This window comes from Malaya genurostris, chromosome 2 (assembly GCF_030247185.1).
Source record: "Malaya genurostris strain Urasoe2022 chromosome 2, Malgen_1.1, whole genome shotgun sequence".
Taxonomy (NCBI): domain Eukaryota; kingdom Metazoa; phylum Arthropoda; class Insecta; order Diptera; family Culicidae; genus Malaya; species Malaya genurostris.
In genome coordinates, this window is record NC_080571.1 from 35,696,217 (window position 1) to 35,713,042 (window position 16,826).

General features: G+C 37.0%; 1 protein-coding gene across 1 annotated transcript in view; it reads left to right on the plus strand.

Annotated features, from left to right (window-relative positions):
• Positions 1-1,313: 1,313 nt before the first annotated feature.
• Positions 1,314-16,826, plus strand: part of LOC131430015 (titin homolog) — a 479,674-nt gene continuing 464,161 nt past the window's right edge. The window contains exon 1 of the mRNA XM_058594621.1: positions 1,314-2,270. The gene's annotated coding sequence lies outside the window, so the exon portion shown is untranslated. The remainder of the gene's footprint in view (positions 2,271-16,826) is intronic.

The following is a 16,826-nucleotide window of genomic DNA, read 5'->3' on the forward strand; positions in this document are numbered from 1 at the left end:
TCCAAACTTGGTTTTTGTGATAAGTATTTAATGCAACAATAAAGCAAAATCCTTTCTACGTTCGATTACAGATGACTCGGCTGTCCATGATTCGATCCCGATCGCTTTAGCCAAGTTAACAGTAAAATTGCCGCTGACAAGCTCGGTAATAATTGACAGTTACCAAATTCAGAATTGCCGAGATTCTCAGTAATTATACATTTCGCCGAGACATGGTGCTTTGCTGCAATGGCGACGTGGTGCTTTGCAAAATCGAAAGGAACATTAGATGACAAATGCTTCACCGAGTTTCAGTAATAGCTAACTCACTGTTCGAAACCTCGGCAAAGGGATTTGCTGATTTCGGTATATTTGTTGTTTACAGAAATTTCATCATAATATTATGACAATCTTCGGCAAAAGAATGCGCTTTACCGAGATATCAGCATATTACTTAAACGAATTCGAGAAAAGAGCATGTGGATTACTGAACATTCAGTAAAATGTCGTATTGCCGATCTTATTCGGCATTTCAATATGCCGAGTTCGAGAATCGGTTTTAAGTGTGTACCGACAAGGCATGGCAATGAAAGGGAGCTGTTTTTAACATTTCCTAACACGCTACAAACTTTTTTATGTACGAAACCTGCCATCGATTCAATAATGAAAGCCTTAAACCGTAGTCTAAACGACTGGCGAAATCCCGTCAGCGTTGATGGAAGTAAAACTGTTTAGTATTAGATGTTTCGTGATGAAAACAATTCGATGAGCATTTCTGACCCCTCCCAACCACAAATGCATACTCGCCATTTTGAAATTAGTTTGTTTTCATCACAGTAAACATTTAAAAGACCGGTGATATCTTATATCCTATCAAAGATAGAAAGTTCAATGATCATTGCATGATTCTTCAATTTTCATAATCAATCTCATACATAGTTATGAAATTACCAAATTTAATGACAAAATCTCGACAAGGCAGTTCGAAGGTAGATCGTTTTAGTCAATATTCTATGTGAATGATTAGAGGGAAAGATTAACGTTAGTGCCAAATCTCGCTCGAAAAATCAAGTAAACAAAGAGAAATCATTATTTACACAACCGTTTCTAAATTCTTAACACGATTAATCACGCGATTCATAGACTAGCCCATTTATTCAGCTAGCTTTACCCAATACACAAACCCAACAGATCGCCCAGTGTCCCGGTGGAAAATAAGCCCAGCCACCGAAGCTGTGCTAGGCAATTGCACATTTAGACGAGACCGCTGATGGCACACACACCAGTGCAGTACCCGAACGGCCGTTCGGGTTGCTCAGATTGAAGTATATTGTTCTCGCGAGGGTACGACCATTGCATTTTAGTCTGCAATTTTTCGAAAATTGTGCAATTTAAAGCCCCCAGTGGCACCCAAAAGTGGGTTCAACTGGCGTCGGAAGTGATTAGCGATCGGGACGCGTTCGAGTGCAATAGAAGTGCGGTGGCAGCGAGGAAATTTCTGTGAAAAACAGTGAAAAGTTTGCCGTCAAGGAGTTTTTTCATCTCTTTTTTCGCCAGCCCTAGTGTATGCGTCTGACGTTGGACGCCTGTGCAGCTTTCGGTGTGCGTGCCGTGTGAAACTCGTCTAAAACCGCGTTCGTCTATGCAGCCATCGGTGAATAAATGAAATTTGTTTACAATTTCTGTGCGTGTGTTGGATTCGCTCGGTAGTTGACATTGGTTCGGGCAAACTCGCGGGTGTCGTTCGTGGCCCGAAGTGGCTAAAAACAAACGCCCGATCCAACGGGTTCGGGCTTCGTTTACCGTTCGTGGCCGATCGGGTTCTCACGATTGACATTCGCTGTAATTTCGTTGCGTTCGCGATTCGTGTAGTGAAGTTTTTTGTGTGTGATAAACAGAGATAAGTGATTTAAATGATCTTGTGTTTACGCGTGTGTGTTTTCGTCGCGTCTTTTGCATGAAGGTATTGTTGCTTCGCTGGTGATGGATTTGGGATTTTCTCTGTAGTATTTTATCGTTCCGTGCGCGTTTCTCTGCCTGAAGTAAAAAAAAACAGGAGAAGCGAGGAAAGGCACGTAGATAGGCGCAGGAATACGACTCAATCTATGCCTAGTACGGATTCCGCAGAAGTGTGAACCATTGAAAGAATAATCGCGGCAAATCGAACGGTTTTCCGAGCAGTGGAAACAAATGAGTGAGAAATAAATTGACGATTAGTGGAAAATTATCGCTTCCACTAAATCCTTCGATTTCGGATTATGGCTTACAACACGTCGACCAATAAAAACTAGGTACGCTTGCACAAATCTGCAATTCACCGACAATAATTGACTTAATTTGATCATTTTTATACAGCAAGAAAAAATTCCACCAAAGGCGGTAAAAAATCGATAAAACTAGACGGTGGCTTTGTCAGCTTGATTCGAGAATGTCAATGCATTTAGTTACATCGTCCCGTTCGATGGAGCTTTCTGGTTGTGCACTCAGGAGAGATAATAACGAGCTAACATTTTTTTTCATTTTTGTGGAATGAAGCATTCGAACCGCTTCTGACCGTTCGTATGAAGCAGGGCCAAAGCTGTTGAAAAAGAAACACTGAATAACTGGCGAAATGAGTCAGCGAACGCTTTATTGGTGGTCGGTGATCGTTTTGCTGCTGCTGGTTCGTTACATCAGTGCACATCACTCCGGTGGTCACCACAGGAGCTGGCTGATTAACGATAAGGTCGTCCGGTTAATGCTTCAATGAGCATGACTTTTGCTTTAATCGCACCGTAGGGTCCGAAGGCTGGCAGTGCATAAAGCTTCCGAATCCATTCGTGGAGTCAGCTGAAAATCATGTCATTGAAAGCAGTAAATCTTTTCCGTCGCAGAAATTTTGCAATTTGAAAAGAACAATTTAATTCTCATTATAAGAAGTGTTTTGACGACAAATAAAAAAAAGCTCAAAACAACTGTTATTGAAATATATGTAAAAAAAAGTACGGGTGTGTAATGTCAGAGGCATAACTGGATGTCGTGAATACGAATAAAACTGACACTCTTTCTTTATACTTTCGAATATCAATTAGTTGATCGATTGTGTGAATTGTGCAAGCTTTCCTCTTTTTCACTACTATAATTTGAAACGATACACCTAAACTAAAGTACAGATTAGTTACATTAAACATTCTTACACACAATCAAATATTACGAAACAACCAGTATAGTTCTTTATGATAAAATAATGGTGGTTCTGAAAGGAACCTTTCATTAATGGCTTCTAAGTCGGTGCTATGCACGTCAGCAGAAAGTTCTACTACGAACTACAAGTGGTTGAAAAACGGGTCGTGTACAGTATAGTGAAGAAAATTTCGCATAATTCTTTGGGTATACAAATATTGCTCTAAATAGAACCATACAGAATTTTAATGTCAATTATTTCGTTTCGGATTTGAATATTTCAGTGAAAAAAGTTATCAAAATGCCGTACGAGATAAATTTCTGGCATTCAGAAGGCCCAAACTGTGTAATTCTCTAAGATATTAAAAATTGTTTCGAATTTTGCACTGCGAAAATTGCACAAAGCTGATCAAATTATCCTGAAAACTGGCTCTGTGACCTGAGCGTTTGAGGTTTTACACCACGCAAAAGGTCTACTTTCATTGCCGACTGCTCCTCCTGACGACCGAAGTCCAAATGGGAGGACGTCCTGAGCGTTTCACGCTATATACTTGGTTTGTTCTTACTGATGTTGGTGGGAGAACATCACCCCGACATCCAGTTCCGTCTGTAGCAATAGAAGAAATAAACAGTTTTTATTCAAAGATTATCTTTTCTATATGTTCAGTAGATTGTGATATGTGCCTGACTCCCTAAAAATCGTCGTCCGGATGCAAAAAAGGCAAGCAAGCGTGATGAATTTTTCTCATTATTTCCAAAAGTTTTAGAAAACTTTGTTTTTCAATTATTTTTAGGGTTTTTTCACGCTGTTGAAAATTTAATCACGAATTCCTGATCATTTTTCCGATAGCTTGTAGAAAAAAGTACGGGTGTGTAATGTCAGAGACATAACTGGATGTCGTGAATACGAATATGACACACTTTATTTATGCTTCCGAATTCGAATTGGTAGTTCATCGATTGTTTGAATTGTGCAACTTTCCCCTCTTTCATTACTAGAAATTTAAACGATGCGCCTAGACTAAATTACAGATTAGTTACATTAAACATTCTGAAACGCACTTAAATACTATGAAATAAGCAGTATAGTTCTTTAAAATAAAAAATGGTGACGATTTGAGTAAGTTCAGCACGCAGACTCTGAATTCTAAACCCATATTCCAGAACTAAGCTCTAAAACATGAAGACGATTTTTCGCCATGACTACCAGAATGGGTTTTATAGAGTACAGTAAAGTATATTTCCGCATAATTCTTTAGGAGTATTATTATGGTTCTAAAAAGAACCGAATAGAAGAAGTCTGGAATAAAGAACTGGATCCTGAGTTCAAGAACTAAATTTAGAACCAATAGACTCAGAATTCAGTTTCAATTCTAGAACTATAATTTCGAAACTGAAATCAGTTCCGGAATGTAGTTCCAGAATTCAGTTCAGCACGCATGCTCTGAATTCTAAGCCCATATTCCGGAACTGAGCTCTAAACTTGAAGACGATTTTTCGCCATGACTACCAAAATGGGTTGTATAGAGTACAGCAAAGCACAATTTCGCATAATTCTTTGGAAGTAATTTTATGGTTCTAAAAAGAACCGAATAGAAGAAGTCTGGAATAAAGAACTGGATCCTGAGTTCAAGAACTAAATTTAGAACCAATAACAGACTCAGAATCCAGTTTCAATTCTAGAATCGCAATTTCGAAACTCAAATTAGTTCCGGAATACAGTTACAGAATCCAGTTTCAGCACGCAGGCTCTGAATTCTAAACCTATATTGCGGAACTAAAATCTGAAAATTGAACTTCTCGTTACGACTACCGAAAACCAAATGATGGCAGGTGCTCTCTCCTTCGCTGATGGTTTAACTCCCGCGATGGCAGTCTGCTCGCCTTGAAGGCCAGCAAGCGAATGAGAGTTGCTACCTGAGCGTTTGAGTTTTTAACCACGCAGAAGGCGCTCTCTCCTTCGCTGCTGGTTGATGGTTTAACTCTCGCGATGGCAGTCTGCTCGCCTTGAAGCCCAGCAAGCGAACGAAAGTTGCTACCTGAGCGTTTGAGGTTTTAACCACGCAAAAGGCGCTCTCTCCGTTGCTGCTGGTTGAAGGTTTAAACTCCCACGACGTCTGCTCCCATCGAACGCACGAAAAGAAATGATCGATTTTCGACCACGGTTCTCCTTTTATACGCATTCAGTTGAAGATATGTGCCTGACTACCTCAAAATCGTCGTCCTTGCGCGAAAAACCCAAGCGAAAGTAAGGTGTTTTCCGCGTTGTTTTCAAATTTTAAGAAAACTTAATTTTTGAGTTGTTTGTGGTTATCTCACACTGTTCAAATTATTATCCCAAATTCCTGATCATATTTTTGATGAAATGATGAAAGAATTATGTTGCTACCATTAATACAAGTCGAGATATTCACGATTAAGTTCTGCCCATTCTTCCATATGGCTAATTTTGAAAAGGCACCCCATAGTAAAGTAAGTCGTATTCACGACAAAAATATGCTGGGTTAAGTACATCAAAAGATATTCGTGGTAAAGTTCTGCTCATTTTTGTACAGGGTAAATTTTGAAAAGGCGCCCCATAGTAAAGTAAGTCGTATTCAGGACAAAAGAACCGATTTGAAGAATTCTTGAATTAGGAACTGGACCTGAGCTCAAGAACTAGATTCAAAACTTAGAACAGACTACAGACAGATTTTAGTAGACTACAATTTCGAAACTGAAATCAGTTCTGGAATCTTTCCAGAATCCAGTTCAGTACGCAGGCTCTGAATTCTAAACCCATGTTCCGGAACTAAGCTCTGAAACTTGAAGACGATTTCTCGCCACGACTACCAAAATGGGTTGCATAGAGTACAGTAAAATGTCGCATAATTCTTCAGGAGTATTATTATGATTCTAAAAAAACCGAATAGAATATTTCTGGAATAATGGAACTGGACCTGAGTTCAAGAACTAAATTTAGAACTAAGAGCAGACTCAGAGTTCAGTTGCAATTCTAGAACTACTATTTCGAAACTGAAATCAGTTTCGGAATATAGTTCCAGAATCCAGTTTCAGAATGCGAATGAGAGTTGCTACCTGAGCGTGAGGTTTTAACCACGCAGAAGGTGCACTTTCCGTCGCTGTTGGTTGATAATATCGCTCCCTCGACGACCGGAAAGCAAATGATAAATCATTCTCACGACGTCTGCTTCCATCCAACACACAAGAAGAAATGATCGATATTCGACCACGGTTCCCCTTTTATACGCATTCAGATGAGGGTATGCTCCTGACTACCTCAACATCGTCGTCCTTGCGCGAAAATGCCAAGCAAAAGTAAAGAGTTTTCCGCGTTGTTTAAAAAGTTTTTGGAAATTTAATTATTGAGTTGTTTGTGATTATCTCACTCTGTTCCAAATATTATCCTAAATTCCTGATCATATTTTTGATGAAATGGTGAAAGAATTATGTTGCTGCCGTTAATACAAGTCGAGATATTTACGATTAAGTTCTGCCCATTCTTCCATATGGCCAATTTTGAAAAGGCGCCCCATAGTAAAGTAAGTCGTATTCACGACAAAACATGTACTTGACGAATGAAGTACGATCTGATGTCTGGAAAGTGAAAAGGGTATTCTGCAAAAGAATCATGACGATATTTTGAGACTTACCATAAAATTTTGTCGTCGTAAATCACTAGTGTATCGAAATATTAACCGGACATGCTTCGTATTGTTAGAATTCACAATCGATGTTGGCCACGTAGTTTCACTCTCACAAAGCTAAAATTGATCTTCCACATCTAAATGGTCACAACCAGTAAAATTAATGTCACCCGCAACGCTAGAAAGCATGAGTGACTTGATGACGGTTCGATTTTATTGCACCTATGAGCGCCTCATCAAACAACAGATCAGAGAGTAAATCACTCGGCTTCATTTGATTGCACATTTTGAAGTAACTTCGTAAAGTAATGCCGGACAGCCAATTCTATTGTTCAAAGTATCAGCTACCATTAAAGCGGATTCCTTCAGCTCGTCGTACTAGTAGAGTGTCGAGACTAATTAGTAACCCGTGGTTTTCCAAACTTGAGAGTTTATGAGAGACTTTGCACAGTTTTCATTGTATCAACTCAATTCTAAGAGCACCGTTTATGAAGAAGGAACAGCGCAATACTCGAGAGAGGGGAGAACAAGTGAAGAGCGAACAGCGAAGGCATTTCAAGCAGTTTACATGTTTAAATGTTGACGAATCTCAATCTGTGAGGATCTTTACTGCAGATCGACATTTTCAAATTCCAGCTAATACATTTCTTAAGCTGATTACCTTCCATTCGAGAAGTGATTGAAAAGGTTAAAAGATCGTAATATTTCGTTCTAAATATGAAGAAATCGGCAGTAGTTTAGTCCGTCATGGTAATAAAAACAACAAACTGAACTGGGTGGAACCAGTTCGAGAGCAGGTGCGCTCAGGATGTTCGACGAATTGGTGACAAAATTTGATTGCGTGGTTATGGATAATGAAACAAATGTCAGAGCAAACTCCAGGCAGCTTTATGGACTTGAATTTCATACCCCATTACCTAGTGACAAGTTTGACGATCATTTCAATGCCGAAAAGGGGTCTGAATTTTCCAAAAATACAAAATTTGGCAGGCTTTTTGTAGTTGTGGTTTGCAGAACGGAATCTTAATAACTACAAGTACGATTAAGCAGAAACTTTACGTGAACGTGTGTCTGCTAAAACGATTACTACCTTTTATTTAAAAGAACACGAGATCAGTGTTTGTTTGGCCGGATTTGACATCTTACCATTATGTCAAAGCTGCTCAAGAGTAGTATGCAGGTAACAATATCAACAAACACCCCCTAATTTCGACTAATAGAAAGATATTACACCCATATGAAGTGAAAAATAGGGCAATCAGTGTTTAGTGGAAAGAACCACCAGTTTTTGGACAAACTTAGAATTAATGCACTGAAGAAGGTTTTAAATTGCTTATGCAAAAAATTGTTATCGAACGGACTGCGGTAGATCAATGATCTTAAGAACATGAACGGACGATTATTAGATCTTGCTCTAACAAATGAACCTGATATCTTCGATTTTATGTGCATGCATGCTTTGTAATATGATGGAACTAATGTTCAGCTTAATAAAACAAACTTAATGATCGTTCCATGATATTTAAATTCTCAACTGAAATATAATCCCATAGATCATTATTCACATATCAGTGATATCAGCCCTAATTTGAACATCCAACAAATTACCACAAGGATCAGTAGCAAAAAAAAATGAAATGCGTCAACAATGGTAAAACCAAGTGCATTACCAAACAAACAATTCTCTCGATTATGACCAGAAGAGCCGAATGGCCACAATGACGGCTACTTATTCTGAATGTGCAAAAACGTTTGCCAGTAACCCCGGAGGATATTAGGGTCATAAAAAGAGGCGTTTTTTTACTGCTTAGCCCCGTAAAACTGTTTACGATAGGTGCGTGACGTTCCCTGGAATGAAGGAGGAAATGTTTCTTCTTTACTTTTTTTTTCTTCCGTGGCATTGGCTGACGTGAGTTTGATAAACTTCAGCTGTCAGAAAGTGAAGATGGATGTCACGGCCTACCGCCTATCCACCGTGGTTGGATTATGGCGGAAAAGGAAAATCATGGTAATCAAAAAAGTTCGTCTCGGTTGTATTGTTGACTAACTGGCATCTTCGGTTCGGTTACGAAAATCTTCAAGCGAAAAAAAACGAAAATCCTTACTGGGAGATAAGAACTTATGCATATCACTTCCCATATGATTCGGTAGCATCCATTGAGGTTTAGACAAGTCCTGTCAACCGCTTTTTGGAGTTGTTAATAAAAAGTACCCAATATCACACATTTCTGAAGATTTTACATATTTATTCGTAGTTCAAACTAGATCAAGTAGTAGTAATCACTTTGAAATCGATTTTCTTATACTCCGAGTTTACTTTTATTGCTGATATTCATTTTTACTACTGAAAGAACGAAAAAATCGTTGCAAATCGCTACTGACGTTATGGAAATTTTCGAAAGAACCCTCCTTTTCTTGGTTCCATTTTGCATTGACAGGTGTAGCTACCGGTAATTCAGTTTCGCGGCAATGTGCCAATGACGTTGCTGAATTGAAGATTGATTTCACTCCAAGATGGCACAATCTGCTTCAAGTCTACTTATACTTGTATATGCACCATTGCCGTGCGGAACTCGTTCGAATCACAACTCATCGCTCCCAATATGAACAAAACAGCTCACTAAATGCGTTCAAGAATATGATTAGATTACGAAATTTGTACGTATCAAATACAAATAAACAAAATCGAAAAGTTAGGTAAAATTAAAATTTTGGATTAAACATGAGAAGTAAACATGAGAACAAAACATGGCTCAAAATTCTGTTTCCGAACTAATATGTGGTATTTTCGGGTATGTAGTTAAATTTCTCCAAGTTATCGAGTATTCCCGTATTGGTAAAAACGAAATAAACCTTTTTTTATTCAACTATATATTTAATAAGGCACACACTGCCTTAGCTCTATGATACCTTGGTCAGAAATAAAACTTGTTCTCTGCTATATCAATTGGACGTGATTCGACGGATGATCCTGAGGCACTTGGAGTTTACACTTTTCTACTCCAAATCTTCTTGATTTTCCAAAAACAATGACAACCACACTTATTGAAAGTCGTGACTGCGATGTCCCTCACGAATACCCACTTGTGCGCGGTGGGCAGATTTCCCACCAGACGGCTGGCTATGTCTGCCAACCATTTATGCCGGAATTCTGCCAGAATTCCGGCAGAAGTCAGACAACAAAGCAACAACCGTTTCCGGCAGATAATTCCGCCTAGTGGTTATAAACGGTTCTTTTCTGTCGGACTCTTGCCATACAAGATTGGCAGAACCGTTTTGAATCGGTTCTACATTTTAAGCGTCTTGGCTTTATTTTTTTGATTAAAGATACATATGAAAGGCAATAAGTTATTACCCTTCATATATACTAATCATGGAAAATGTTATTGCCAATAACATTGCTTTCTCACTACCAAACATATCCTTATTTCAATCTCATTTACCTCGTCTCACGATTCGTTTTTTGTACGTACATGCGGGATTGACGAATATCAAATGAAGCCGAACAAAAAAGAGAAAAAAGAAATAGGAGGGGAATAAACAAGACACGTACGGCGAGATAATGACGCAATTTCGCCTGGACAATTTTGACAGCAGCCGGAATTAAGCCAGCCTTCTGATGGTTGTCAGAATTCCTCACAAGCGGGTAGGGATGTCGGATTTACTCGATTATTCGATAATCGAGTATAATTTTCAAACCAATCGATTAAATTTAATCGATTGTTTGGGCTAATAATCGATTACTCGATTAATCGATCGATATTACGAAATGCCGACACGAAACTGAAAAACAACCTAATTTTAAGTACATTCCATCCCATTTGCGGGCTGCGTGCAATAATCTAATTTTAGGTAAAGTGGCTCTAGGTTTTTTCCGTAAAGCACGTGCAACAAAATACTTGAAGAAGAGTTATATTTACTCTACAATTCAGTCGTATTGACTCAATTTCAGGTTGATATGGCTTACTTAATTTTAGCTTATTGAACGAAACTCTCGCTGTTGGGTGGTTTTGCTCTTTGTAGTTCGACAGCAATTGAAGGAGCGAATAGAGCTAGCGTGCAAATTATTTTCAACGTAAGCGTAGGTTAAAAAATGACAGGTTTTTACAGATTTCTGAAATTGATCACATAGTTTTCAAATTGTTGTGGAGAACGTAGTGCAAATGTATGTCCGTTAGAGCGTGTGGAAGGGGCGAGACCTTATTTTTTTTAAATTACATCTTTTTTTTTTAGTAATACAACGAATTATAAATTTTTTTAGTGATACAACGAATTATAGAGGGCGAAACTGTGATTCCATTTGTTTACGTAAGTTTCGCCCTACGCGTTCCATGCCCAAAAAACCCCGCTTGAATGTGCCTGGCAGATTTCCGCCTGGCAGGATTGACGAATATCGAATGAAGTCGAACAGAAGAAAAAAAGGAAGGGCGATCTTGCAAGACGTGACGAGGGCGAAAGAATGACGCAATTTCGCCTGAAAATTTTTACAGCTGTTTTGAAAAGTCGTCGACAATGTAATCGATATACTTACTGTCTAAAATTTCTAGAATATGTAATAAAAAAAACCTGATCCAATCAATCTCACGAAGATTCTTGTAGATATTTTGGTCAAAACCTTTTTATTATATGCTTGACACTTAATATTGCCGCAATTGTCAGAGAATGTAAGGACTATTGAAAAAAAAACATATATACATCAATACAGCGACACTTCAAACTGACATGTTGTTACATTGATCTCTGCCATAAAGTTATACGCTTTAGTTTCATGTTCAAAGCATTATATATCAACAAGTCTGCACTCATTATTAATAAGTGATGGCATTTGGTTGAGCCATATGACGACACACTTTACTTTTATGCGCTAGAATTTTGAAGCACAAATGAAGCGTACTTGATATGTTAATGAGTCTAGAAATTGAAATGTATTTAGAAAAACACATGTTAAAAAGGTGTCGATTTTCAGCAGTGTAGAAAAGAAGGGTGACACTACAGACTCTCATACACTCAGAAAAATATTATGGTAACAGTTACTATATAGAGGGCCATCCTGACCATGCGAGTATAGTGGTTTTCAGCCGACTATTAAATCAGATGATTTCAACAATAGTCAAGTTCATGTTTACTATAAATGGTATCGGCTCTAGAATAGTAATATTGAACAGTATATTGTATGAATAACTAATACGATTGAGATGGTTAGGCTAACCATGACCGAATCTTTATTTACATTGTAGTTTTCGCTATAACCAGAGTCATGGTATTTTTGACATTTCACTTCTAGTTATTTCTAATCTAAAGGCAGTGGTTGATTCAACAATGCTGAAGATCAGCAAAACATGAGCTAATGTTAAAAAGTTTTATGGATTTGAATTCTAGAACAAGAACAACAAAATAGTTTCATTGAATTCTTTTTTATTTTTGCATCAAATCAAATGATGTGCTTGGTGAAATATTGATTATCAACGTAGACACGGAGCAGCATTGCTTGGTTGCAACTGTTGATCCCAGGCTCTGTTCGGTGAAGTTTTTCCTGAAGCAGAAATAAGCAGTATGGGAGAAATTAATAGCCAAGTCCTCAATACCCACCTGTCATATATTGTTATTTTTTCCGTCGGATTCGAGCGATTTGAATCCGGGAATCGGATGATGTTCGTCGTTTTCATAAATCGCTTGATGTTGTTTCTACAGCAACCGATAACGAATAATAAAGATTATACAGGACGTCGATTTCACTAGAAAACAGCCGTTAGCGGCAAAATTGTTGAAAAATTTAGTTGCAACGACGGAAACTAGTAAGGCTACAAAATTTACTCACCTGCAAGACCTTCCAAATTGCACAATATAAGTCACAATATACTTCTTTTTTTTAATCAATCACTTATGTGTTACGAAATTGTCTGCAGTATTGCAACTTTATGTGACAATAACAAAGTACACCCGTTTATTGACAATTTGTATAGTCAGCACAAATGAAAAACATAGTTGGGTAAAAAACACCCATGCTCTAGCATATGAATTTGACGGTTCGTTTGGCTCCCTAAGAGGTATTCGCCAGTCTGTTACTATGAGTATCTGTAGGTCCCAATATTTCGTTTTCGTCAGTTTTGATAGTTTGCGAGATACCTTTTACTACTGGAAATATTAAATGAGACGATAAAATTACCCGCGGATTGGTCTTAATCACGAAAACCAGTCAATTTCCAAAAAAATCGGAAAAGGGCAAAGCCTTTTCAATTTTGATTAATTCAGTTGATTTAGAACAAATTTGCATACCTGTTAAAGCTGAACCAACAATTCATCAGTTAATAAAAAATTTACCTTTTACCTATAATTTTGATTGAAAAATTCATGACATAACCTCAATTAGCATCAATATCTAAATATAGTTCAGTATTGAAAAACTTAACGGTTATTTATTTATGCAAAAGTTTAACGAATGTAAAATGTTCACCAATTCCGTAAGCTTGTTTAATGAAATATTACTGTGTTAGTAACTTTTTTCGCCCCCAAGTCATTGTTGAGAAATCGATGTGAGTTTCATTTTGAAATTTTGGACAGCTACTTCCGGAACCTAATACCGAAATCTGTACAACCAAAGTAAGTTTGCATGGCCATCAACTAATATGACTTACAAATTTAGAAGATGTTTTACGTTTTCCACGAATCAAAGTAAGGGATCTCAAAACACTTCTCAAAATCTATCACAATGCTTGTGGATTTTTGTGCTCTATGAATTGACATTTAGAAGGTCTTAGACATGTGCCATGTGCGACGAAAATGGCATCACAGTAAACGTTAAGAAATGTAGTACAATAACCTTCTCTCGGTCACAGTCACAAATTTTATTTAAACACTTATTAATGATAGTTCCAAAGAAAAGATTAGAATTTCTGTTAAAAACGCCGCCAACATTTTGAATGGGAAAAATCAGCAGAACACCGACAAAAATCATTGCCTCTCATGCAAGGCGAACGGCGCATAAAAATCCACACAAAGCTGATGAGCATAGAATCCTTTTCCACGGCAAAAACGAACCGTACAGAATGCGAGTCGATTCATTACTAATTTCGATTGTGTTAAGAGCCTCAGTTTATCCCTTTAACGTTCAAGGGAAATATTTTTCCCTTCTATAAAATTCGTTTTCGATTCTTCAATTATTACTAAATCGATGTTTTTAACTGAATGTTAAAAAACTTATTTCCATGGCGACAAATGTGTTTCTGAACGAATAAAAAAATGAACTGTCAATCTTTATTGCACTAAAAAAGTTTGTGCAAAACGACGTATAGAAAATAGAACACATAATAAATGTGTTATGTGCAACGTCCACTTGTGCTAAACAAATACACGAAATCGTTTCGTAGAATACCATAACTAACTATATATTTTACTTTTCTGACAATGAGAGCAATAAATTAAATTACGATATAATAAACCCAACTTTCGTTTCGTTTTAGCAGGCTATTGGCAGTGGCCGGTGAATGGAATATATCATGAGAGTCTTCCGGATGGCGTTGGTAAATATCTATGTTGGCCGCATCCTTTGGTCCGTTTGGGTGCACGGGAAACACCCCCAGGCTACAAAATCCTGAACATCTTATGGTCGTGAAAGGGTTAAATAGTTGCGTCCATTCTATGCGAAATGCAAAGATTTAATGTAAACGAAATTGTCGTCTCTGTTAGAAGATCGGCTTGGTAAACATGGAATATTATACATTGTTCGTTATTTATTAAACTTTCGACCACCAACTATCTCAAATATATAGGTTATCTATTCGAATCGATGCGACCTGGCCACTGTTTCCACCGTTTTTCGTATTTTGAATAATTCGCATTTCTATATAGAATTCAAAGAGTAGTCCTACGTCAAAAGATGCGATATCAGTGTAGTGAACAGTGGTACAGATATTTACGCACTTGAACATTTGATTGAATTTGGATCTCCCAATAGCCAATTTTCGGGAATAGTAATTCCTTTCAAGGAGGAAGGGGAACCTTCCCAATGGATTTTGAAAAAAACAAATTTTTGCTCTTTAAGAGGCTCGCAGGTTTGCTCTCCGAGAATTGCATTTTTGGTAGGTCCAAGTGTATATCCACAATCGAGAAGGAAGCGTCTCTTGCTCATGAAATTTGGAATTGGGCAATCTAGAGGCTTGTTCTCAACAAACTATAGGGCAAGGGCTCCCTCTTTCATCTCATTTGTAAGAACGTTACCTTAAAAACCTGATTTAGCCACTAAAATCACAAAGATTTTTTGCATATTTCTGCTTAATTCGTCTTGCTCCACATGGAGAATCGATTCACATTCCTTGGAAATTAAAATAATGTTAAAAAAATCAGCTGAAAACACTTCTGATATGTTCACTACTCTACTCCTAATTCCATCTCAAAGGATTTTTATTCATTCTATTGTTGGTCCTTCATTCATCCTATTAATTAGTAATGGCGATAGCAATCAAAACAAAACATTGAACTATTACACTCTCAGGCTCAAAATTTCCGAATTTTTCCTAAAAATGGCCTGATGCCAACTATAAGACAACACACGATTTTTTTAGAACCAGTTTTGAATCATTTCGACGTTTAAAGATTTTTGGGTCGTTTTCGTTATCTTTCGTTTTAAATTTAAAATTCTACTGTACAGTTAATTTGGTAAACTTAACAACAAAACAAAAAAGAATTTGTTTTTATTTAGACATTAGCCCTTCTAAAAACAAAATGCAGAGCCAGTGATGCCATTTATACAGATTTATCTGTATTGTATAGATTTTTGAGTTGATTTAAATAAGAGTACAAATTTTATACCGATTTCCTAAATGTAATACAGATTTGTAAAGGTTCATAAAAAGTGAGAAATAAAAAATTAGACTTTTCTCTGTGAGTATCTATTACTATTTGATAGCAGTAATTCTTTGAAAGATTAATCAACGGACAAATCGCATGCTAAAATGGAAATCTTCGAAGATATAAAGAATTATCTTTTAACATCATTTTATTAATGAAAACAGATAGAGCAGATATAGACTTTTTATGCAAAGTAATACATATTTTCTATGAAAATATCTGGCATCTCTGTACATAACCGATGAAACACACACACTTCCCAAGTAGCACATGTAACTTGTTCATAAAAAAAATAAAACAAAACAGATGCTGCATAATCGTGGCATGACAAACACGACGAAACAAGTCGTATTATGATGGTGGCAATGGAGTCAAAATAATGTTACGAATTGACATCTCATCAAACTATGTTACAATTAGTTCCAGCGTAAGTTTTCGGTAATCAAACTCTAAGTAATGATTTCATATCGGTTACCGTATTCGTTGTGATGCAACAAAGAAATACAACTGCAGTGTCGGTTGAAAGTTTCCGTACATTATCCCGGACAATAATATTAAATAAAGTAGTAGAATAAGTTAAAAATTCCTTCAGTTTAAAGAATTGGCCTTAAGTTAAATCTTCGCTTATTCTCAAACTTTTTGCGGGTACATGTGCGAAGCAAACTTGTTTCGTTTTGGGAGATACATTCGCACTACCACAGAGAATATTTCTACACTTTGTCACCGCAGTGAATGCATGGAAAAACTTATGCCAATGGCTACCATTATGACCAGGGAATGAAATATTCATTAAATTTGAATAAAAATGCAATTTTTAATTATTGCGATTGGTTAACTGTTTTAACTTTGGTATATGAAAAACTAATATTAATCACAATAAAGTTCTTTCTGAGGCACATTTCGACATTTTAGCTGTAAATTTAATATGAAGGGTATGAAAATATGAAAAATATTTTGTATGTCGATGTTCCGAAACCCAAAATATCGAAGGCGCGCACATTTTCAATAAGTGCAATGATCAACTTCACCATAAATATCGAATAGCACTTAGATTTTGAGTAGATATAGTGAGTTTAAAAAGGATTGAATTTTATATTTTAACTCTGATTATCGGATGCCAATTTTTGGTCGTAAATTTTAAATGGAAAAACCATCAACAATTTGTAACTTGACATGAGCTTATATTTTCTG